Here is a 25239-nt window from a genome sequence, read left to right on the forward strand (position 1 = left end):
ATATAAAGGATATGTAATTTTGTTTTCATGTAAATAAGTCATGAATGATTACTCATATTTTTGTAATTTTATGAGATATTTCATGCTAGTTGCCAAATGATGGTTCCCACATGTATTAGGTGACTCACATGGGCTGCTAAGAGTTGATCATTGGAGTGTATATACCAATAGTACATACATCTAAAAGCTGTGTATTGTACGAGTACGAATACGGGTGCATACGAGTAGAATTGTTGATGAAACTGAACGAGGATGTAATTGTAAGCATTTTTGTTAAGTAGAAGTATTTTGATAAGTGTCTTGAAGTCTTTCAAAAGTGTATGAATACATATTAAAACACTACATGTATATACATTTTAACTGAGTCGTTAAGTCATCGTTAGTTGTTACATGTAAATGTTGATTTGAAACCTTTAAGTTAATGATCTTGTTAAATGTTGTTAACCCAATGTTTATTATATCTAATGAGATGTTAAATTATTATATTATCATGATATTATGATATATTAATATATCTTAATATGATATATATACATTTAAATGTCGTTACAACGATAATCGTTACATATATGTCTCGTTTCGAAATCATTAAGTTAGTAGTCTTGTTTTTACATATGTAGTTCATTGTTAACACACTTAATGATATATTTAAATATCATTTTATCATGTTAAATAAAGTGTATCAATATATTAATATGATATATATGTATTTAGTAGACGTTATCATAACGATAATCGTTATATATATCATTTCGAGTTTCTTAACTTAGTAATCTCATTTCTTATGTATATCACACATTATTAATATACTTAGTGAGATACTTGTAGCGACCCGACCAAACCATGTTTGACGGCGCCGTCTACTTAGGTCCCGTTACGTGGTCATAAGTCTTTAAGACAAAGTTTGACCAAAATATGTCGCCTTCATTTCATAATAAAGATTGTTCCCAAAGTTTACAAGAATTGTTCAACCAATAGTTAAGTTACAACGTTATAATACGAATGAAATCTAGGCGACATGGTTTAAAGTAAAGTCAAAAGACGCTCCATGAAATGCACATATACTCGACATCCAATGCAAGTATCAAATAATGAGCGGAAGCATGTATCATGTATCGTTCAAGGACCTGAGAAAAACATAGAAATCTGTCAACGAAAACGTTGGTGAAATCATAGGTTTAAGTAAGTAAGTACAAGTGAACCACAAGATTTGCATCAATGAAATAATAGTAATACATTCCAAAAGTTTGTTTCACGAGCACCCAATTATCAATGCTTAACATTTCCTTCCATTGAACCCCATCACTTAGTGCTAGAACATACACTGTTTCTCGAAAATATATTTCATTCGTAAACGGTAGCGAACCGTTTGAATGAGGGTTTGTCAAACCCATATGGATCCATACAACATAAGTTCTCGCTTACACCCGGCAAGTGTAACTAATGATAATCGAATTGAGGATTTTGTTCTAAACTCGTATGTAGAATGTTTGTTTTCCTGTACTTGTGTTCACTTAGTAAAAGAAATGTTTATGTTTTCTCATCCCAAATGTAAGTTCAAAAAGAGTAAAAGTGGGACTATGATCTCACCTTGAGTGTACGAGTAGTAAAGTACTTCGACAAGTAAATGTGTGCAAAGAACAATGCTAGTCTTGACCTAAACAATAGGTCGTATCAATAACGGTAAACACGATAGGTCAAAGATGTTCAATTAGTCCTATGGCTCGTTACGACTCAATAATGTAGCATGTGAGTCAAGTTGTCATGTTTCATGCAAGGTACAAGTATAAAAACATGTTAGAACGATTGCACAAGTATTTGGTTAAGTTTGATTAAAAGTCAACTTGGTCGGGTCAAAGTCAACAGAAAAGTCAACGGGGTCGGGTTGGATATCCGACAATTTTTCTAAGTTATATAATCATATATGAGCATGTTGGCCAAGTTTCATGTTAATCGGAGGTCCGTAGCATAGCAAACATTTTCATGTCAAATGACCAAGGCGAACAGTCAGTTTTAGCACAATGGGACGGCGTCCCAAAGAGCTAGACGGCGTCCCACAATGAAGGGTGGGACGGCGTCCTGCCATCCTAGACGGCGTCTAGGTTCAAATGGTGGGACGGCGTCCCAAGTATCTGGACGGCGTCCCAAATGCCTTACAGGCCCTGTTTGCTGAATTTCTCAATTGCACGAACCAAAACACAAACCAACACATTTTACAAACCGCGAACAATTAGAACATGTAGTTTATATCATCGGAAAGCTCTTTCGACAAGGAACGCAACTAAGCACTTTTCATCAAGCAAAAACATCATATACTATAACCGAAATCCCGTCAAGCGATCAATAGAGGTTTATTTTCAAGTTTCAAGTTTATCAATTTTAATTTAAGTTTCGGGAATCCAATTTATACATATGATATGCCGTTTTGAAGGTAATTAAGCATACAACACAACCTAACACTTACAACTAACATTCCATGTCATTCAAATCATTAAAAGTCCATTTTAAGTTCATGAAACCTTAATCTAAATTCACCAAATTTCATAATCAAGTTTAGGAGGTTTCATTAATCAAACTATACATCATAATGAAGCTAGTAACACTAGAAACACAATTAAAACATGATCTCTTAGCATCAAACAACATATGAACACTCAAATTTCAAGATCAACACACCAAAATTCAAGTTCATGCTAGTTACACTAAAACAACGAGATCGAGCATATAAATCACATAAACAAACTAGACTCGAGCCATAGACACTAATTAACAACCTTATAACTTAAAAATCTCAAGAACACAAGAATTAGTGATTTTAGAAAGTTACCCAAAATTGATGAAATCGGTATGGAAACGAAGAGGAGATCACGAGGAGTTCAAATATGCAATTTGTTTTGATCGAATCCTTCTTGAACGAATTTGGATGATGATTGAAGGTTTGAGGGTTTTGAGAGAAAAAGGGTGAAGTATTATTTGGGAGGTGATAAAATGAATGGAGAGGAAAGAGTTGACTAGTTGACCTAGTCATCTCTTTCTCCATTTGGCAACTTTAGTCCCTCAACTTAGGAAACGGGTACGGGAATTACCTAAACGAGATAATTCAAACGCGTATTAACGAGATGTGTTATAAACATATAACGGAACTTAAATAGTTAAACGGAAAAGTAAATGGAAAAAGGCGGGATGTTACATTACCTACACCTTAAAAGAAATTTCGTCCCGAAATTTAAGTAGGCGTAGTAGTCGTTGTTTCTTCCTCGAGATCTTGCGTTTCCGAATTCACGAATAGATGAGGATACTTCCTTTGCATTTGATCTTGTCTTTCCCAAGTAAACTCGGGTCCTCTTTTGGCATTCCAACGAACCTTGACGATCGGGATTCGGCTTTGTTTCAATGTCTTGACGGAGGTGTCCACAATTTCAACCGGTTCCTCCACAAAATGAAGTTTGTCATCAATAGTAAGTTCTTCGAGAGGGATGACGATATCGGGTTCGGCAAGACACTTTTTCAAGTTAGATACATGGAAGGTAGGATGAACGGAGTTCAATTGAGGCGGAAGATCTAAACGATAAGCAACGGTTCCAATACGCTCCAAGATTTCGAAAGGACCAATATACCGCGGATTTAGCTTCCCGCGTTTCCCAAAACGGATTACACCCTTCCAAGGTGCGACTTTTAACATTACTCGGTCACCGACTTGAAATTCAAGATCGTTGCGTCGTTTGTCGGTATAGCTCTTTTGACGACTTCGGGCCGTCCTAAGCCTATCTCGGATTTGAACGATTTTCTCGGTGGTTTCGTGAATGAGTTCGGGTCCGGTGATTTGCACGTCGCCTACCTCGGCCCAACAAAGAGGTGAACGACATTTGCGGCCATATAGCGCTTCAAAAGGTGCGGCTTTAATACTCGCGTGATAACTATTGTTGTAAGAGAACTCGGCGAGAGGTAAGTGCTTGTCCCAAGCTTTTCCGAAATCAACCACGCAAGCTCGTAACATGTCCTCTAAGGTTTGAATTGTACGTTCGCTTTGTCCATCGGTTTGAGGATGATATGCGGTGCTCATGTCTAAACGTGTTCCCAACGCTTCTTGCAATGTACGCCAAAATCTAGAAACGAAACGACCATCTCGGTCGGAGATAATCGATAAAGGTACACCGTGTCGGGCTACGATCTCCTTAATGTAAAGTTGTGCAAGTTTCTCCATTTTGTCCGTTTCTTTCATGGCAAGGAAGTGTGCGGATTTGGTGAGACGGTCAACAATAACCCAAATGGTATCATAACCGCCCGTCGTTTTTGGTAGCTTGGTGATAAAATCCATCGTTATCCCTTCCCACTTCCATTGCGGGATCTCGGGTTGTTGAAGTAATCCGGACGGTCTTTGGTGTTCGGCCTTGACTTTGGAACATGTCAAACACTTGGAAACATAAGTAGCTACGTCCCTTTTGATGTTCGGCCACCAATATAGTTGTTTAAGGTCGTGGTACATCTTATTGGCACCGGGGTGAATCGAGTATCGTGACTTATGGGCTTCATCTAAAATAAGGCTTCGTAGATCCCCATAACTAGGCACCCAAATTCTTCCGGCGAAATATCGGAGTCCGGTTTCTTTAACTTCGAATCGAGAGGTGAGGACGTTCAAGTGTTCGAGAGAGATGTTTTCATCCTTGAGAGCCTCATCTTGGGCTACCCGAATTTGGCTATTAAGGTTGGTGTGAATGGTGATGTTTAAAGCTCGGACACGGAGAGGCACCGCTCTTTCTTTTCGACTTAAGGCATCGGCTACTACATTTGCCTTCCCGGGATGGTAACGAAGCTCGCAATCGTAATCGTTTAAGGTTTCAATCCACCTTCGTTGTCTCATGTTTAGTTGCTTTTGATCGAAAATGTGTTGGAGACTTTTGTGGTCGGTAAAGATAGTACTCTTGGTTCCATAAAGATAGTGTCTCCACATTTTAAGTGCAAAGACAACGGCTCCGAGTTCGAGATCATGCGTCGTGTAGTTTCGTTCATGAATTTTGAGTTGTCGAGAAGCATAAGCAATGACTTTCGTTCGTTGCATCAATACACACCCAAAACCATGTTTTGAGGCATCGCAATATACAACAAAGTCATCATTGCCTTCGGGAAGTGACAAGATAGGAGCGGTGGTTAGCTTCGTTTTCAAGATTTGGAATGCGGATTCATGTTCGGTCGCCCAAATGAATTTCTTTCCCTTGTGAGTCAATGCGGTTAGAGGACGTGCAACCAAAGAGAAATTTTCGATGAATCTACGATAGTACCCGGCGAGACCCAAAAATTGACGAATGTGAGTAGGAGTAGTAGGAGTCTCCCATTTACTAATGGCTTCGATTTTCGTGGGATCGACTTTAATACCTTGATCACTTACAACATGACCAAGAAATTGAACTTCCTTTAACCAAAATTCACACTTGGAGAATTTGGCATAGAGTTGTTCTTGTCTTAAAAGTTCAAGCACAAGTCGGAGGTGTTCCTCGTGTTCTTCTTCGCTTTTTGAATAGACTAAAATATCATCGATGAACACGATAACGAATTTGTCAAGATACGGTTTGCACACGCGGTTCATAAGATCCATGAACACCGCCGGTGCGTTAGTGAGACCAAATGGCATGACAAGGAATTCATAACTACCATAACGAGTTCGGAAAGCGGTTTTGGAGACATCTTCCCCCTTAACCCTCAATTGATGATAACCCGAGCGGAGATCGATTTTCGAATATACACAAGACCCTTGTAGTTGATCAAAGAGGTCATCGATGCGAGGAAGAGGATATCGGTTCTTAACCGTCAATTTATTTAGTTCACGATAATCAATGCACATTCGTAGGGATCCGTCTTTCTTTTTAACAAACAAAATAGGAGCGCCCCAAGGTGAATGGCTAGGTTGGATAAAACCACGATCAAGTAGTTCTTGGATTTGACTTTGCAATTCTTGCATTTCGGATGGGGCGAGTCTATATGGTGCACGTGCTACGGGTGCGGCCCCCGGAATAAGATCGATTTGGAATTCAACCGGTCGATGAGGCGGAAGACCCGGCAATTCGTCGGGAAATACATCGGAATAGTCACTAACAATTGGCACATCATCGATATGCTTATCATCGGACTCGACTTTCTTAACGTGGGCAAGGATCGCAAAACAACCCTTACGGAGCAGTTTTCTAACTTTAAGGCACGAAACGAGGTTGAGTCTGGTGCAACTCTTATCGCCATAAACAATCAAAGGTTCACCATTCTCGATAGGAATTCGGATTGCGTTAAGATCACAAAGGATGTGAGATTTCGTTTTGGCTAACCAATTCATACCGATTATTACATCAAAGCTTCCTAGTTCCATGGGTATCAAGTCAATTTCAAATTCCTTACCCAAAATGTTTATCGTACACCCTCGGTAATATGTGTTGGCACTTAATAGTTTCCCGTTAGCCACTTCAATGGTATAAGCGGTATCTAATGGAAGAGGTGGAGTGCTAAAAGAATGAGTCAAAGTCTCGGATACAAAGCATTTATCGGCACCCGAATCGAATAAGCAAGAGACATAAGAATTGTTGAGAAGAAACGTACCCGTGACTAGTTCAGTGTCATCCCGGGCTTCCTCGGTGTTGATGTTGAAAGCTCGGCCGCGCGTATTGGTGTTATCTTTCCTTTTCGGGCATGCATTTCTATAATGACCCGTTTGACCACATTCGTAACAAGTGCCCGTCTTTGGTGCATTGGGCCACTTTCGAGCAACGGGAGTGGCACTTTTACAATCGTTGGCCTTATGACCAACTCCTTGGCACCGGTGGCAAATTAACTTGCCACATTCACCAAAGTGATGTTTGTTGCATTTGTTGCAAAGAGGTAGGTTCCCGGCATAACCCTTCTTGCCGTCGAAAGTGAAGGATTTCTTGGCAAAGTTGTTGTTGCTTGATTGGGAGGGTTCCCACTTTCTTTTGTTGCCGCCCGATTTATCCTCGGCCTTAGGTGCCGGAACTACGATTTCGTCAACCGTTTCAATTAGTTGGCGAGCCATGTTCATAGCGGCTTGATGAGTAGTGGGTTTGGATGACATCACCCCTTGTTTGATGCTTTTTGGAAGACCGAGCATGTAGAGCTCAATCCTTTGAGATTCGGGGTTAACAAGATTAGGACACATCAAGGATAGTTCGGCGAAGCGTTGATTATAAGCTTTAAGATCGTTTCCGACCGCTTTCAAAGCTCTTAGTTCTTCCTCAAGTTTTCGGGTTTCTTCGCGCGGAAAATATTCAACAATCATCTTTTCCTTTAGATCGGCCCAAGAGAGGGCATGAGCTTCATCGGTACCCACCGATTGAACATAGGTGTTCCACCATGTTAGAGCAATTCCGGAGAAAGTGTGAGTGGAGTATTTGACCTTGTCTTGGTCCCGACAACCGCTTATGCTAAAGACGGCTTCCGTTTGCTCAAACCATCGGGTGAGCACGACCGGTCCCCCGGTTCCATCAAAAGTGTGAGGTTTGCATCCCATGAAAGCTTTATAGGAGCATCCCTCGTTTGAGTTTCCGGCTCCATTGTTGTTGTTGTTGTTATTGTGGTTGTTATTATTATTGTTGTTGGATGAGTGACCGGCCATGGCCGCATCTACGGCGGTTGCTATCATTCGTTCGAGAGCTTGTTCAGGAGTTTCATTGCGGCGTACACGACGAGGAGCCATTGTTCCTTCAAGACACAAGAATATCATTGATTAGTATTCTCAATAATACTAACCGTGATATAGAATAAAGATAAAGAGAAGTTTTTCCTCGACTCGCCTTAAATTCTTTATGTCATAATGTCGGAACGTTCATATGAGTCACCGTAATATAATCCCGGAAATTATATTACCCTGATTCATATGTGCATTCGACATCATTTCATATAGTCAAGGTGGCGCGTCGATCAAATTAAACAACGTGAGATTAAGATGAACTAAGAGTAGGTATGAGTAGAAGCGTTCGAGTATAAATGCACAAGTAGTCAAGTAATTCCTACTTCAAGTCTATATGCCGGTTGTAGTCTAGACTCACTAATGTACCCTATGACTCGGGGTTGACACCAATGAACTCTAAATCCCTACAACCAACGCTCTGATACCATCTGTAGCGACCCGACCAAACCATGTTTGACGGCGCCGTCTACTTAGGTCCCGTTACGTGGTCATAAGTCTTTAAGACAAAGTTTGACCAAAATATGTCGCCTTCATTTCATAATAAAGATTGTTCCCAAAGTTTACAAGAATTGTTCAACCAATAGTTAAGTTACAACGTTATAATACGAATGAAATCTAGGCGACATGGTTTAAAGTAAAGTCAAAAGACGCTCCATGAAATGCACATATACTCGACATCCAATGCAAGTATCAAATAATGAGCGGAAGCATGTATCATGTATCGTTCAAGGACCTGAGAAAAACATAGAAATCTGTCAACGAAAACGTTGGTGAAATCATAGGTTTAAGTAAGTAAGTACAAGTGAACCACAAGATTTGCATCAATGAAATAATAGTAATACATTCCAAAAGTTTGTTTCACGAGCACCCAATTATCAATGCTTAACATTTCCTTCCATTGAACCCCATCACTTAGTGCTAGAACATACACTGTTTCTCGAAAATATATTTCATTCGTAAACGGTAGCGAACCGTTTGAATGAGGGTTTGTCAAACCCATATGGATCCATACAACATAAGTTCTCGCTTACACCCGGCAAGTGTAACTAATGATAATCGAATTGAGGATTTTGTTCTAAACTCGTATGTAGAATGTTTGTTTTCCTGTACTTGTGTTCACTTAGTAAAAGAAATGTTTATGTTTTCTCATCCCAAATGTAAGTTCAAAAAGAGTAAAAGTGGGACTATGATCTCACCTTGAGTGTACGAGTAGTAAAGTACTTCGACAAGTAAATGTGTGCAAAGAACAATGCTAGTCTTGACCTAAACAATAGGTCGTATCAATAACGGTAAACACGATAGGTCAAAGATGTTCAATTAGTCCTATGGCTCGTTACGACTCAATAATGTAGCATGTGAGTCAAGTTGTCATGTTTCATGCAAGGTACAAGTATAAAAACATGTTAGAACGATTGCACAAGTATTTGGTTAAGTTTGATTAAAAGTCAACTTGGTCGGGTCAAAGTCAACAGAAAAGTCAACGGGGTCGGGTTGGATATCCGACAATTTTTCTAAGTTATATAATCATATATGAGCATGTTGGCCAAGTTTCATGTTAATCGGAGGTCCGTAGCATAGCAAACATTTTCATGTCAAATGACCAAGGCGAACAGTCAGTTTTAGCACAATGGGACGGCGTCCCAAAGAGCTAGACGGCGTCCCACAATGAAGGGTGGGACGGCGTCCTGCCATCCTAGACGGCGTCTAGGTTCAAATGGTGGGACGGCGTCCCAAGTATCTGGACGGCGTCCCAAATGCCTTACAGGCCCTGTTTGCTGAATTTCTCAATTGCACGAACCAAAACACAAACCAACACATTTTACAAACCGCGAACAATTAGAACATGTAGTTTATATCATCGGAAAGCTCTTTCGACAAGGAACGCAACTAAGCACTTTTCATCAAGCAAAAACATCATATACTATAACCGAAATCCCGTCAAGCGATCAATAGAGGTTTATTTTCAAGTTTCAAGTTTATCAATTTTAATTTAAGTTTCGGGAATCCAATTTATACATATGATATGCCGTTTTGAAGGTAATTAAGCATACAACACAACCTAACACTTACAACTAACATTCCATGTCATTCAAATCATTAAAAGTCCATTTTAAGTTCATGAAACCTTAATCTAAATTCACCAAATTTCATAATCAAGTTTAGGAGGTTTCATTAATCAAACTATACATCATAATGAAGCTAGTAACACTAGAAACACAATTAAAACATGATCTCTTAGCATCAAACAACATATGAACACTCAAATTTCAAGATCAACACACCAAAATTCAAGTTCATGCTAGTTACACTAAAACAACGAGATCGAGCATATAAATCACATAAACAAACTAGACTCGAGCCATAGACACTAATTAACAACCTTATAACTTAAAAATCTCAAGAACACAAGAATTAGTGATTTTAGAAAGTTACCCAAAATTGATGAAATCGGTATGGAAACGAAGAGGAGATCACGAGGAGTTCAAATATGCAATTTGTTTTGATCGAATCCTTCTTGAACGAATTTGGATGATGATTGAAGGTTTGAGGGTTTTGAGAGAAAAAGGGTGAAGTATTATTTGGGAGGTGATAAAATGAATGGAGAGGAAAGAGTTGACTAGTTGACCTAGTCATCTCTTTCTCCATTTGGCAACTTTAGTCCCTCAACTTAGGAAACGGGTACGGGAATTACCTAAACGAGATAATTCAAACGCGTATTAACGAGATGTGTTATAAACATATAACGGAACTTAAATAGTTAAACGGAAAAGTAAATGGAAAAAGGCGGGATGTTACAATACTTACTCATCATAATCTCATGTCAACCATATATATATGTCTATATATACCACAACATGTAGTTTTAACAAATTTGTAACGTTCGTGAATCGCCGGTCAACTTGGGTGATCAATTGTCTATATGAAACTTATTTCATTTAATCAAGTCTTAACAAGTTTGATTGCTTAACACATTGGAAACATTTAGTAATGTAAATATCAATCTCAATTAATATATATAAACATGGAAAAGTTTGGGTCACTACAAAACTACCTCAAAGAAGTATCCTTTAAAAAAAGGCCCAAGCCCGGGTTTGAACCCGCGACGTCCCGCTAACCCAATAACATCCTTAACCATTACTCCGTATCAGTTTTTCTATTATTATTAGGATTTTAATATCTTTTAAATTGGTTTTCTGTTTTGAATCATCATCAATCATATCATTCATCATCATCAAAATACATCATCAGCATCATAATTATTACTTCATCATCATAGATCATCTTTACCTACAGTCATCATCATAGCAACATCATCATTATCATCATCATGAAATCATAACTATCATCTAACAAACTCACCATCATACATCATCCATAACACAATCATCATCTTCTATTATCATCATATTCATTTATCATAAATCTGCTTCAACTCATCCGTAAATCAATTGGGTTTCAGCCCAATAATACAAAATAAGGTACACGGTCCATTAACCATAGTTGCTAGGCCCAACAACCAAATGGATTGTGGATAGGTGCTGTAGTTCGATCCAAAACAGAAATTTAATAATCTGTATAGACTCGTTTTCCTATTGAAATCAGATTCGTTAATTAAGAAATTTGTAAACGTGAAAAGAGGAACCCACATATGGGTCTTTGGTGGGATGTGGGGTTCTTAGATATCGATATAAAGGAGCACGATTGCATCAATTATCATCTTCAATATCGATTTTTAATCCCCATCCATCATCGTTACAGTTTATTCCCACTCATATTTATTTTCATTAATAGAGAACAGAAGAAAAGAAAAAAAACGAAGAAGATGCAGCGGTATCTCAATTGTTCTCTTTTTTTTTATATGTTCGTTGTCGGTTCCTTTGAAACAGAAGAAGTAGCAACAACTGCTGGACAGTAACAATTCGACAAAAAGGGTTTTGCGATGGATTGAACACAAACAAACAACAGTAGCAGCGTATATAATAACAATAACAGGTGTTTGATATTTTAATCGGAACAGTAGCAGTTTAACGATCTTTAATGGTTTTCATTGTTGGCCGAACTTGAAAGGATTTAGATGTACCAGTTTGCACAGGTGCGTGATTGTTATATTTGATGCTGATAAATGATGTTTTTATTGAATTGTGTTTGGGTGATTGGTTCAATAGAAACAATAGACTTTCGAATGGGGGTTTTATGATAGTAACAAAGGTGGTGTTTAATTGACCGAAGGTGATGAGTTTTATGATTTGTTGATCGTGTTGCTCAATGGTGTTGCATCTTGAAACAGGAACAGTGAAACAGGAAGGAATGAGGGTGGTGAATTGATTTTGTTGTAGGGTTTCGGTTAGCGAGCAGCAGGAGTAATAACTGCAGCTGCAGCTCGAAAACTAGGCAGAGATGACAACAGTAGTTGATCACGGTGGAGGTGATATGGTGTTCATGGGTTTTTATATTTCATGAAGAAGAAAGAAAATGGAGAGAGATGATGAGAGGAAAAGAGATGGAAGTGGGTTTCGGTTATTATGGTGATGCTCTATAATGGATTATGGTAGTGATGTGATCGAAGGATAACCGAAAAGAAGCAGTAAATAGGGTGGTGTCGGCTTGGTGGTGCTGGTTGTTTAATGAAGATGATTTACGATTAACCGTAGTAAAAATAAAATTAATAATCGAATATGGTTATGGTGTTTGGGTCGATCAAAATTAGAAGTACTTTTTCGATGTTACTAAGTTGGTGGTGATTTCTGGCTGCCATACAGTTCGGACAGCAGTAGTTAGTAACCATAGCATCAGGAGCAAAGTTTGAAGGTTTCGGTCATGGGACTGAGTGGTAGAACAAAGTGAGCAGTTGCAGTCGTATATATATGAGGGATGATAATGATTGATGGTGATTCTCTTGGCCTTGGTTCAACAGAAACCAAAGTAGTTTTGCAGGAAAGGGAGACCGATCAATAGCAAGTCGTGATCAATGAAGCCGACTAGATTGTGGTGGTTTGTTCTTGAATGAGGGAAATTAGTGGTTGTTTTTGCAAGTTAAGTATGATTCTTGAGGGTGATAAAATTATTTGATGTTAGAATTGCATCTGTGAGATGTATACATATATACATGGGTTTATGTTGAAAGAGATAAGAAAAGAGAATTATGAAGGTAGTTGTCTATGTAAATTCCTATATGCAAGTGAATGTTATTATATGTAAGGCATATGTAATTATTCCTCTGTAGGATTCGATATAGTAAGAAGAAACCAAAAACAACACAGTAAACAATTGAATAATTCAATCCTAATTCATATTCATTATTCAATCAAATACAGTAATTTCAACGAATTTAATCAATTAAGCACAGTATATCATTTTATAATATAATTTAGATTTAAACGTGTTAATTTGTTAGCCGTCACTATCTACAGACTAAATCTCGTACTCCGTTGTTAATTCAATGGCGGATAAAAGTCTTCTGAAAAATCCCATATTTTTAAATTAATCATATTTATTTATTTTGGTCATTATGGTATAAAATTCGATCATAAATTATTAAATAAAAATTAACTCACTGTCCACGCCCGATCCTGGGTAAAATATAAAAAGTGTTGAAATTTATTAATTAGCTTCTAAATATATTTTTAATAAGCCTAAAATTCATATAACTCATTTTCGAAACACAGTTTATTTTAAAATCACATAAGTTCGTTTTTAACTTAATTAATAACTATCAAGATGACAAACGAGTGCTACGAGCATTTATTAAATAAATTCTAAATCATATATATATATATATATATATATATATATATATATATATATATATATATATATATATATATATATATATATATATATTCAATATACTTTTCATATATATATATTTATAGTAATATCATATATTATTTCATTTACATATATGAATTAAATCATATAAGTTTATATTTCAAATTAATATATATATTTAAATATATATGTATTTATTTACAAATAGTGGTTCGTGAATCGTCTGAAATAGTCGAAGGTCAAATGAATTCATAACATAGTTCAAAATTTTGAGACTCAATATTACAGACTTTACTTATCATGTCGAGATCATAAAAAGATTTAAGTTTAAATTTAGTCGGAAATTTTTGGGTCGTCACAGTACCTACCCGTTAAAAAAATTTCGTCCCGAAATTTGATTGGGATGGTAATAAATATGTTTTCATGACGAATATGGGTTGATAAATAAAGTTTTATCACTGTTGAGTAATATGAATAAGATAATTCGATTACTCGAATAGTACGAGTGAAGCTATCACAAAAGAGTGAAATGTGGATGATAAGGATTCGTCTTACTTTTGACGTAGTCCCGGTTGATTTCTAGAATTCAAGGAAATTAAGGAAAATCTTCGAAATCTTTATAAGATTCGATTCTTCAGAAATTTAGAACATTAGGATCCTCTTTGATTAACTGCGGTCAATCTGCTTTGATTACTCTGTCTGATATTTCCATTATAAATTAAACTTTTTTCGTACCATTATTTTCACCATTCCTATACTTTCTTTCTTAGTTCATACATCCAAAAGATTGTGAAATGCTTAATCCAGTTCTAATCCTTGATATTTTCCTAATTATCATTTCTATCATCCTTCTTTTCAATCATCCACCAAAAAAGTCTGTTTACTTCTACTATTTCCTTGGGGTGATACTATTCTTAATTCTACAGTGTCTTTATATTGCTATTCGTATTAATATCCATGATTTGTAACCTCCGTGTTGTTATTGGGCTTTATATTTTCTCTTATATTTTGGAGCTCTTTGCCTTTTTATTCTCTTCTCGACCTCTAGTACAGCGAGTAATGGTCCAGAATTCGTAAGTATGAAGTTTTGAATGAACATGACTAACGTTCTAAGAGAGAAATTGTAATAGCAAGATTTTGATTGGTTAAATTACCAGAATTCAAGAGAAAGATAGAACTATCAAGAAAATATGTTCTTGATTTGTTTGGAGATTAGGCAGAATGTAAGAGTCGTGTAACATGGCACATGATGACGTTATGATCTGTGAATCATCATGTTCCATTAGAAACTCAGCATGACTTACTGTAATATAATCACGTTGATCAAATGTCATTATATTATACTAACTCATGCTTCAGTTTCCAACACTACTTCAAAAACATTCATACTTTAAACTCGAAAGTTTCGGAAATTTTAGAAACTGAAACAGTTTCTTCTATGATGTGATACAGATAACGCGGAGAGATAAATAATATCGGACAAGAATATTTATGAAGATATCTTCAGAAATATTTAGGATATTAATAATGAAAGATACGATAATACCTTAGAATTTTAGAATCAAATTGTGATGAAGAAATTCATTCACGATGATTTAGAGCGATTAAGGAGGAGGACATTCGCTAAAGATTTCATCAGAAACAGAATCATCTGAATCCTTTATGTACAAGTTTAGTCCTTGTAATTTGTTCAGTGTCTCCTTCATGTTTTGCTCAATTCATTTTTCAGTATCAAAATCTTTGAGCTTTTTCAACATTCCGAGTATTGATTCGTAGACTGGGTGCTTTTCAGAATTTCAGAATGAAAGATCATAATTCTAAGAGGTAAATGTTATATGTATACATATAACTGCTGATGTAGAAACGCTGCGAGATTCGAAATACTGATTAATGCTTCCCGGTATTTGGTATGGCAACTATCGTTACAAGATGTCGATGAGTACATGATAGGGTTTTAATAAATAAGTATAGAAATCTTTCGGAGAGATTTAAACCAAGGAGCAACGAGGTTGCTAGTACATCTGTTGGTAATATTGCAGAATATAAAAGGTTTCCTGGTAACAAAGGCGAAAAGACAACGTATATATCAAAGTTATAATAAGGCAAATCCGAATAAAAAGTCGAAGTTGATTTGCTGGAGCTATGACAAAATTGACTAATATGGAGAGTGATTGTAAAATTATTTTCGGTAATAACAACGCCAAAGGAGCTATCACAGGTACTTGATAACGTGTACTCAGTTTTTGAGAGTTTTTCAGGTGCATGCCCATATGCATAGGTTCTCCCTTTCGTAGATAACATGTGGGTCATCCTCTCGATTGAGGTGTTTTCAAGATTCGTGAAAGGCTTGAACGCAGATTGGAATTGTCAAAATACAAATGAGGTTTAAGATGAAATCAAGTGGCAAACTTGAAGAAATGTTTAGTTTCATATGTTATAATCAATATTTTAATTCATTTTAATTGTCCAACATTGGTAGTCCACAGTTAGCAGTCCACAGTTTGAAATTCAATAACTCATATATAGTTTAATATATAATATTCAAATTAATTAATACATGTCATGACCCATTGTATACAAGTCTCAGACTCGATCACAACTCAAAGTATATATATTATTTGAGAATCAACCTCAACCCTGTATAGCGAACTCGAGCATTACAGCATATAGAGTGTCTATGGTTATTCCAAATAATATATATAGATGACGTCGATATGATATGTCAAAACATTGTATATGTGTCCCGATATTTAAAGTGCGTAAAATAAATAATAGAAATTAAATGACGATAAATAAAATTGCTAGAATTAAAATTGCGATAATTGAATTGCGATAAATAAATGTAATAAGGAATTAACAGTTAGCTAGGAACAGTTAGCTAGGATTTTGTTAGCGTAGATTCTTAACAAAATTTCTCATAGTTAATTTTGTTTGTTTCTAACAATTTTATTTTGTCGAATGTTTTCCTCATTATGCCACTTGTTGGATTCTGATAGGTCAAAATCCAAATATGAAATTGAATGAAAATGGTTATTCTGTGGTGAACGGATTCGTATATCTGTGGATGTAAATAGGATAGTAAATGACCGTTGAATCAGATTCGAAGAATGTACAGTGTAACTTATTAATGTGAAATCTAAATATTTCTCAGATATTACCTACCCGTTAAAATATTTTCACCATTAACAGTTTGTACAAAAGAAGCTTTTAATTACAATCTTTATGAAAATATATACATATATATTTTCTTCAGATGAAATCATGGGTTTAATGAGTTAACATGATATTAACATCATCAGATTTATGGTTAGAACTAGAATATTTAATCTCTAAAACATTAGAGATTACATAATCGCCATGTCAAACGAAGATAATTGAGGTAGAACGATGCGTAGAACGAAGATAATCGATGTAGAACAAGATGTAGAATGATGATTATGCTTGAGGTATAGAATGAGATGTTGAGGCAGGGATTGTTGATGGTACTGGTGCTGTTACTGATGGTACTATTGGTGCCGATGATGTTGCTGAAGCTGGTAAATTTTGCACTATATTCTCCAAATTGATTACTCGAGTGCGAAGTTCGTTGACTTCTTCTATTATTCTGGGATGATTGTCGGTCGGAACGAGCGGATGAATAAGGTTTAGAATTTTAGATAGAATATAATAGTAGTGAGATATTCGGGAAATGAGGGTGAAAATGGTGTTTCGGACTGGTTCGCCGGTAAGTGCTTCGGGTTCTTCATCAAGAGGTGAATTCAGTTGGTGGAAGGGATTGCCTTCTTCGCGTCCCCATTAATTAAGTCGACTACGAACCCATTCCCAATTCATCTAGATTTGATGATGGCTGATTGGTTGATCCATTCCGATTACACTGCTTTCGGAGCTCGAGTGAAACTCCATATCTGAATCCGAGGGACTTAAACTAGAGGCAAATTCCATTTCGTATGATTGATTAAAGGATTTTTCGATATAAAACAATTTTCGACTATCGGATGATATTCTAATTACATAGAATATATATATATATATATATATATATATATATATATATATATATATATATATATATATATATATATATATATATATATATATATATATATATATATATATATATATATATATATAGAACAAAGGATTTCGTAGATTACGGAGGAATTTACGGAATATGCCAGGCAAAGTTTACAGTAACAGATACGCTAAGATATGAATTTTGTCTATACACTACTCATGCAGTCAATGAAGTATGATGTGTCTAGACTAAGAATTATAAGCAAGTGATTCCCTAAGAATGATAAACAGGTAATTTTCGACACGAAATGATAAGCAAAACTTTTGACATGCAGACACGGTCGAAGTCCAGATTCACTAATGCATCTAAACAACTATCAGTTAGACACACTAATGCAAGACCTGGTTCACTAAGACCACTGCTCTGATACCACCTATAACGACCCGTCCTAATACATCTGGATGAATACATTATATTTGGTTACATCGCGAGGTACTTGACCTCTATATGATACATTTTACAAACATTGCATTCATTTTTAAAAGACAAACTTTCTTTACAGCGAAAGTTGACGGCATGCATACCATTTCATAATACATCCGACTATAATTGAATTAATAATAATCTTGATGAACTTAACGACTCGAATGCAACGTCTTTCGAAATATGTCATGAATGACTTCAAGTAATATCTCTAAAATGAGCAAATACACAGCGGAAGATTTCTTTCATACCTGAGAATAAACATGCTTTAAAGTGTCAACCAAAAGGTTGGTGAGTTCATTAGTTTATCGTAAACATTCATTTCCATCAATTTAATAGACCACAAGATTTTAGATATTTAATTGTACACGTAACCCGAGTACATAATACTACGCGTAACCCTCGAATTAAAATTCATTCATATGGTGAACAGCTGGTAATCGACATTAACAAAAATGCATCTAGAATATCCCCATCATTCCGGAACTCTCATCGGACATGATAAAAATTGAAGTACTAAAGCATCCGTAACCCGGATGGGGTTTGTTAGGCCCAATAGATCTATCTTTAAGATTCGCGTCAATTAGGGTTTCTGTTCCCTAATTCTTAGATTACCGGACTAAAAAGGGGCATATTCGATTTGATAATCCAACCATCGAATGTAGTTTCGATTACTTGTGTCTATTTTGTAAAACATTTATAAAAGCAGCGCATGTATTCTCAGTCCCAAAAATATATTGCAAAAGCATTTAAAAAGGGAGCAAATGAAACTCACAATACGATATTTTGTAGTAAAAATATGCATACGATGATACTGAACAATGCAGGGTTGGCCTCTGATTCACGAACCTATATCAAGTATATATATTAACACATATAATCACATATATCCTCCTACATAATATTTATATATTATATATTAAGTGTTGTAGTTATACAAATATATATATATATATACTTTATTTATATTTTGTATCTTCAAGTTATATTTTATATATAGTTATTTTGTAAATAATCAATATTCATACATATAGTTATATTACAATATATATATATATATATATATATATATATATATATATATATATATATATATATATATATATATATATATATATATATATATATGTATGTATGTAGTTGGTATTACATCAAAAATCAGTAATTTGTTATATGTAATGTGTATATAATAATGTTATTATGTTTGTAGTAATAATAATACTGTAATAATAATAATACTAATGATAATAATAGTGATAATAAAAATAATGTAAATAAAATTATATATAAAAAAATCATTTTAATGAAAATAATAATAATGATAGTAATAATGATAATAATAACGATAGTTATAATTTTAATTAAAATGTTAATTTTAATGTTAATGATAATAATAATGATAATAATAATAATAATAATAATAATAATAATAATAATAATAATAATAATAATAATAATAATAATAATAATAATAATAATAATAATAATAATAATAATAATAATAATAATAATAATAATAAAGAGTAATGAGTAAACTACCTCAAAGAAGTATCCTTTAAAAAAATTGCCCAAGCCCGGGTTTGAACCCGCGACGTCCCACTAACCCAATAACATGCTTAACCATTACTCCGTATCATTTTTTCTATTATTATTAGGATTTTAATATCTTTTAAATTAGTTTTCTGTTTTGAATCATCATCAATCATATCATTCATCATCATCAAAATACATCATCAACATCATAATTATTACTTCATCGTCATAGATCATCTTTACCTACGGTCATCATCATAGCAACATCATCATTATCATCATCATGAAATCATAACTAACATCTAACAAACTCACCATCATACATCATCCATAACACAATTCATTTATCATAAATCTGCTTCAACTCATCCGTAAATCAATTGGGTTTCGGCCCAATAATACAAAACAAGGTACACGGTCCATTAACCATAGTTGCTAGGCCCAACAACCAAATGAATTGTAGATAGGTGTTGTAGTTTGGTCCAAAGAAGAAATTTAATAATATGTATAGACTCGTTGATAGTGCTCCAAATGAACATATATTTAGTAGCAATATCCTCCCAATATGTAAATTATTTAGTTGTAATTGTCCTATTGTAAGTTGTAATCGTTATTATTAAATAAGTGCGAAGATAAAAGGCGAAAACAACGATTTGAAGACGCAAATGACCAAAAAGCTCAAATGTACAAGATACAAATCCAAGTGGTTCAATTTATTGATGAGAAACGTCTAAAAATGACAAAAGTACAAGTTGCGGAACGCAAAGTACAAGATATTAAATTATACGAAAGGACATTCAAAAATCCGGAACCGGGACCTGAGCCAACTATCAACGCCCGACGCAACGGACCAAAAATTATGAGTCTACTATGCACAAGAATATAATATAATATATATATAATTATATAAAATTATATATATTATATTATATAATTAAATATAACGTCGACAAGCTAGAAAACAAAGCAATTGGGCATGGCCAGACTGGCCATGCGATCGCATGAGATTAACACTGAGAACCCATGCGATTGCATGGGCCTCAGGATCAGACCACATCTATAAAAGGCAACGAGTTTTGGCCATAAAAATAATAATAATGATACTCCTCTGTAATAATAATAAATATATATATATATATATATTATATATATAGTATAGTGTAGTTTTATATTAGATTAGTTTTGGGTTATGCAAAGGTTATTTTACTGGTTTTAAAGTCGAAGCTCTGTCCGTGTAACACTACGCGATAAATAATCAATGTAAGCTATGTTCTCCTTTTTAAATTAATGTCTCGTACTTAAGTTATTATTATGCTTATTTAAGACGAAGTAATCATGATGTTGGGCTAAAATACTAAAATTGGGTAATTGGGCTTTGTACCATAATTGGGGTTTGGACAAAAGAACGACACTTGTGGAAATTAGACAATGGGCTATTAATGGGCTTTATATTTGTTTAACTAAATGATAGTTTATTAATTTTAATATAAAGATTTACAATTAGACGTTCCTATAAATAACCATATACACTCGATCGGATACGATGGGCGGGGTATTTATATGTACGAATAATTGTTCATTTAACCGGACACAGGAATGGATTAATAGCCACTAGAATTATTAAAACAGGGGTGAAATTATGTACAAGGACACTTGGCATAATTGATAACAAAGTATTAAAACCTTGGGTTACACGCAGTCGATATCCTGGTGTAATTATTAAACAAAGTATTAAAACCTTGTTACAGTTTAAGTCCCCAATTAGTTGGAATATTTGACTTCGGGTATAAGGATAATTTGACGAGGACACTCGCACTTTAAATTTATGACCGATGGACTGTTATGGACAAAAACCAGACGGACATATTAAATAATCCAGGACAAAGGACAATTAACCCATGGGCATAAAATTAAAATCAACACGTCAACCATCATGGTTACGGAAGTTTAAATAAGCATAATATATTTTATTTCATATTTCATCGTACTTTTATTTACTCGCTATTTTATTTAACGTCATTTATTTATTGTCATTTATTTTTCGCTACTTTAATTATCGTCATTTATATTTTGCATTAGGTTTTAATTGTAACTTAAAATATAAAATCGACAAACCAGTCATTAAACGGTAAACCCCCTTTTATATATTATCAATATAATATATTTTGTACAAATATAATTGTTTAAAAATATAGTGTGCAATAAGCCCGCTCCCTGTGGAACGAACCGGACTTACTAAAAACTATACTACTCTACGATTAGGTACACTGCCTATAGTGTTGTAGCAAGGTTTAGGTATATCACATCTGTAAATAAATAAATAACTTGTGTAAAAATGTATCGTATTTAATAGTATTTCCTTGTAAAATTTAATAGTATTTTATACCCCTTAGCTTTAACATCACTCGTTTTCTTATTGAAATCAGATTCGTTAATTAAGAAATTTGTAAACGTGAAAAGAGGAACCCACATATGGGTCTTTGGTGGGATGTGGGGTTCTTGGATATCGACATAAATGAGCACGATTGCATCAATTATCATCTTCAATATCAATTTTTAATCCCCATCCATCATCGTTACAGTTTATTCCCACTCACATTTATTTTCATTAATAGAGAACAGAAGAAAAGGAAAAAAAAAACGAAGAAGATGCAGCGGTATCTCAATTGTTCTCTTTTTTTTATAGGTCCGTTGTCGGTTCCATTGAAACGGAAGAAGTAGCAACAACTGCTGGACAGTAACAATTCGACAAAAAGGGTTTGCGATGGATTGAACACAAACAAACAACAGTACCAGCGTATATAATAACAATAGCAGATGTTTGATATTTTAATCAGAACAGTAGCAGTTTAACAATCTTTAATGGTTTTCATTGTTGGCCGAACTTGAAAGGATTTAGATGTACCAGTTTGCACAGGTGCGTGATCGTTATATTTGATGCTGATAAATGATGTTTTTATTGAATTGTGTTTGGGTGATTGGTTCAATAGAAACAATAGACTTTCGAATGGGGGTTTTATGATAGTGACGAAGGTGGTGTTTAAATGATCGAAGGTGATGAGTTTTATGATTTGTTGATCGTGTTGCTCAATAGTGTTGCATCTTGAAACATGAACAGTGAAACAGGAAGGAATGAGGGTGGTGAATTGATGGTGTTGTAGGGTTTCGGTTAGCGAGCAGTATGATAACCCGGAAATTTTCGACAAAATTTAAACAAATTCTTTACATGATTTCACTTAATCTCTACTAATTTCTGACGATTCACGAACAATTATTTGTAAATAATTGCGTATTAGTATTATTACTAATATTGTTTTAAACAATATTATCATTTATTTATTTTTAACATTTACAATCATTATTATTATCAACATTATTATTATTAATTATTGATATTGTTATTAGTATTATAATTACTATTATTATTATCATAGTTATAAGTATTGTAACCATTATTATTATAAAAACAATACAATTTATTAATATCATTATTATTATAAATAGTAAGTAAAATTATGACTTTAGTTATTATTATGATTATTAATTATTATTACCATTAACATTATCATTAATAATTAATATAGTTATTATTATTAATATAAAAATAATACTATTTATTATTATTATCATAAATTATCATTATCAATTATTATTTCTATTATTATAATCAACATTATTACTTTTATTATTATGAATAATATTATCAAATTATTATTATTAAATATATTTATTAATAATTAATATCAATTAAAATATATATTAAAAAGTCAAATAAAATGTACTGATTATATAAATCTTTTTATATTATTTATATATATCATGATCAGCATGTAATATTTTTAAAACAGATCATATATGCTTTTATTCTGCTTTTATATTTTTTATTAATATGTTTGATAGTGAGATTCATGTCGACTTCAATTAAACTACAAAACAAATTGTTATTAGTTGATCAAATCACTCACACATTATATGTATATATCATATGCTCTTAGTTGAAAAATCAAAAACAGAAAAATCAGAATATATATATATATATATATATATATATATATATATATATATATATATATATATATATATATATATATATATATATATATATATATATATATAAAAGAGGTTCGTCCTCTGTTCTTGTTCATTCTTCCAAAAACACGAATTCGAAACCAATTTCAAAATCCCTAAATGTAGTTCTATCAGAAATCCCTCACTCAAACTACCTGTAAAGTATCAACTCCCAATTGTTTCTATCGATTTCTAATTTTGAGGTCAAAGTTTCGGTTTCAAAAAGTCAAATGATTGTTCATCGACGAATTCGAATTTTCTGTTATGTTTCAGGTTAAATTGAGCATGTAGAAAGTTTATAGGATGGATTTCCAACCTAATTCATGTAGAAAACGAGATCTAAAATAGCCTTAAATCCAAAACCCAACCTTGAGTTCATATATTTTTTTACGCATATTCAGTACCGGCTGCTGTTATTCTTTTTCGATTTCTTTTGATTAAAAACACACCTATTCAGTTCGTTCTGGTGTGAATTACAAGCCTTAAATCAACTTCATTGCTATTGAATTGATTCTATTTTATTGGATTAAATGATGATGAAGAAGAAATACAAACAGACGTAATACGGGTTATAAATAATAAAAGGGGATTTAAATCAGAAAGACAGTCACAGCAGAATGGTTAAGGAGTGTTCGGGTTTACGAGAGGTCGCGGGTTCGAGCCTTGCAGTGGCTATTTTTTTGGAAAAACTTATAAACTCTTGAGGTAGTTATATATTATTATTATTATTATTATTATTATTATTATTATTATTATTATTATTATTATTATTATTATTATTATTATTATTAATATTATCATAATTAGAAAATACTTAATGTTATTACAAAGACTAACACATGATATTTATTATTATCATTAATATAAATTATATTATTATCATTATTATTACTAGTATTACACTTTTAGTATTATTATTACTACTAACTTTATAAGTATTATTATTATTATTATCAATGAAATAAGTTTTATTATTAATATTATCATTATTATTATTAATGTAATTATTAGTATTGTTATTATTAAAATTACTATTGTTATTATCATTTTTACAAAAATTATCGTTTTTACTATCATCTTTACTTTATAGTTATTAGTAAAGCTATCATTTTTATTAAAATTACTGTTATTACCATTATTATTATAATTATTAGTAAATCATTATTATCGAAACTATTATTTTTACAAATAAATATTTTGTACATTGAATACACTTATTTCATATACTACAATTATATTTCATATAATTATATAACAAACATATTAACTTATCTATATAAATATTCATATATAACAAATTGGGTATTTTTTTAATATAATACCAATCAAACATATATATATATATATATATATATATATATATATATATATATATATATATATATATATATATATATATATATATATATATATATATATATATATATATATATATATATATATATATATATATATATATATATATATATATATATATATATATATATATATATATATATAACAATTGAAATAACATAATATAACTACATAAATATATAACAATTGAAATAACATATATAAATTTATTCGATTACGAGTATATGTGTTAATATATATACTTGATATAGGTTCGTGAATCTGAGGACAACTCCGCACTTGTTCAGTGCCATCATACTCGTAAAATACGAAACAGAGTATCGTGAGT

General features: G+C 33.3%; 2 long non-coding RNA genes across 2 annotated transcripts; both read right to left on the minus strand.

Moving 5' to 3' along the window:
• Positions 1-927: 927 nt before the first annotated feature.
• Positions 928-3006, minus strand: LOC139871914 (uncharacterized). The gene is made up of 3 exons (XR_011766805.1): positions 2828-3006; positions 1591-1657; positions 928-1127 (listed from the first exon to the last, which is right to left on the minus strand). It is a non-coding gene; the product is annotated as an uncharacterized lncRNA (long non-coding RNA).
• A 5214-nt stretch (positions 3007-8220) lies between these two features.
• Positions 8221-10299, minus strand: LOC139871913 (uncharacterized). Its single transcript, XR_011766804.1, has 3 exons — positions 10121-10299; positions 8884-8950; positions 8221-8420 (listed from the first exon to the last, which is right to left on the minus strand). It is a non-coding gene; the product is annotated as an uncharacterized lncRNA (long non-coding RNA).
• Between the last annotated feature and the right edge of the window lie 14940 nt (positions 10300-25239).

The sequence above is a fragment of the Rutidosis leptorrhynchoides genome, chromosome 10 (assembly GCF_046630445.1).
Source record: "Rutidosis leptorrhynchoides isolate AG116_Rl617_1_P2 chromosome 10, CSIRO_AGI_Rlap_v1, whole genome shotgun sequence".
Classification (NCBI taxonomy): Eukaryota; Viridiplantae; Streptophyta; class Magnoliopsida; order Asterales; family Asteraceae; genus Rutidosis; species Rutidosis leptorrhynchoides.